General features: G+C 38.5%; 1 protein-coding gene across 1 annotated transcript in view; it reads right to left on the reverse strand.

Moving 5' to 3' along the window:
* The window catches only part of klhl21 (kelch-like family member 21), a 13,128-nt gene that overhangs the window by 3,279 nt on the left and 7,580 nt on the right, over positions 1-2,269 (reverse strand). The gene's annotated exons all lie outside the window — the stretch shown is intronic.

The raw sequence follows: 2,269 nt of genomic DNA on the forward strand, positions 1-2,269 counted from the left end.
TCCATTGTCAAGTGATGCAGTGACTTGCAAAATCTGTGTGAAAAATTTTTTTGCCCTCAAGAGAAATTCCAGATTGCGTGGATTACTCATAAAATTACTAAATTTTGACCTTTGAAAATTTACTGAACAACGGTAAATGTGATCACACCTTAAAAAAAACGAAACAAGGTAAAATGTACGTACTTGTGTCATGGGATTAATCTTTTCCCATTCCTTTTTCTGTGGGTTGTAGACATCTACTTCTGCTGAATCATCCCTGAAACACAACCCTTGTCATGAGAAACATGGAAAAACTCACTTCCTTCATTGTTTCTTTTTTTCTGCATATCATTAGCTACTGGATATTTTACAATTTTGGGGAAAAAGTGAGTACCTCACCTTACAAAGTAGATCAACCCATTTAGAGTCATTGATTTGGGGGCAAAGGACCATGGAGGCAGTTCTCCACTGTTGACTAGTGACCAACGGTTGCTTTCAGCATTGTAGCACTGAATTGCCATTGTGTCCTTTCCGGTTAATGAGCCAATGGCATAGAGCCGTCCCCTGCACGCCGTAGTAGAACAGTTATCCATGGGATGTGGCATGGGCGGAAGGGTCTCCCAGCAGTCTAGAGTATGATCATAGCGCTCTGTGCTGTCAGAGGCTATCACATAGAGTTGACCCTTCAGGACGCAGGAGCTGTGGTACTCTCTGGCTTTCAGCATGGGGGAGACCTCCGTCCACTCGTTCACACTGGAGTTGTATCGCCAAACACAATCATAGAGACGTGATCCATCTGAGCCACCTGTTGTAAATGAAGCAGGTTTGAAAGCTTAAACACAATACAAAACAGCCAAAACCAGAATAGATGTTCTTTCCTATCATTTATCAACCCTATTTTTCAAACTTGCACACTATGTGCCACTCTTTAGGGTGGCTGCTATAAATAGGGATAAGTTGGGATTATTAAGGATAGTTGAAAAAAATAGCAGGACAAAATGTAGTTCGATTCTGTGAACGGTTCTTGTGTAGCCTGATTACAGAATGAATTGCTTGTATGAATCAGTTTTTTTAGTGAATCAAACATACAGCTTAAAACTAAAGGTGTGGACATAAAATTTCAGCAAAAAATATTAATTTTTATTGTCAGTAGGGTGGACGAACTGTGAACTTCACAGAGAAGTCTCATTCAAACCAAGCAGCTATCTTGAACCCGTTTCGAAATCTGCGTAGAGAAATCTTGTGCCCTCATGCAAAATTCCAGATCGTGTGTATTCCTATTGAAATCACTGTAGTTCCCCTGTGAAAATTACAATGGTAAATGTGACCGCACCTTAACTGACAATGTAGTTATTGTACAAAATGTACGTTCATTTTACATGTTGAAAAAACATTATGTGTTCATTTAGTAATATATAAAAATATACAATTAAAATATATTAGTATTTTTTGTTTCTTGAGCAATGTTATTTAATAAACAGTTAAGGCAAGCCTGTGTAAATGCACCTTTTGGAAGAATCTTTTCAGATTTATTATTGAAATTAACATTTGTAGTGGAATTGTATTTATTTTTACCAAATATTTATTACTTAAAAGTACTAAAATTATCGTTAATAGAATCATTAAGGAACCAGAATCGTTGAGTGCAATCGGAACCGGAACTGTTGAATTCCATAGTCAGTGCTCAGTCACCTTTTTAAACACCACTTACATAACAGCAAAGGACACTTAGAATAGAAGTAGCATTTAACCGCATGAGATGGTTTCTCGATTGAAACAGTGTCCGTTCCTGAAGGTAACATTCATGTCACCTGAAATCATGTTGCCCACTGTTGATCTGGTAGAACATTATGTCCCATCACCACACTTTTACATAGCCGAATATACAGGGCTTTATTTATACATTGGCTGCCATGTTGTAAACAGTTTGGAAAGAAGGACACTCTGAGCCTGCCTGGGGATTTGTGCTTTCTTCTATTACATTAGCATAACCAAACAAGTTGAAGTTGATCATCGAGTAAGGCTGATGATACACGGGGCAACTTTTTGAGCAATATTGCCGAGCAACTTTGGTCAATGTTGCCATCAACGGGCTACCAGGTGAGACACAGGGCCCACGACCGATCTAAAGTATCCAGATAGAAATTTGTTACCTATCCTCAGTGAGAAAGTGCCCTAGCAACATTACTCAAAAAAAGCTGCCTGGCAAAATTGCTTAAAAAGTTACCCCATGTATCATCAGCCTATAAGTTTGTCCCAACAGGAAACATCATCATTGTACTAACCTGTC

Source organism: Sinocyclocheilus grahami, unplaced genomic scaffold (assembly GCF_001515645.1).
Source record: "Sinocyclocheilus grahami isolate Dianchi unplaced genomic scaffold, SAMN03320097.WGS_v1.1 scaffold177.1, whole genome shotgun sequence".
NCBI lineage: Eukaryota > Metazoa > Chordata > Actinopteri > Cypriniformes > Cyprinidae > Sinocyclocheilus > Sinocyclocheilus grahami.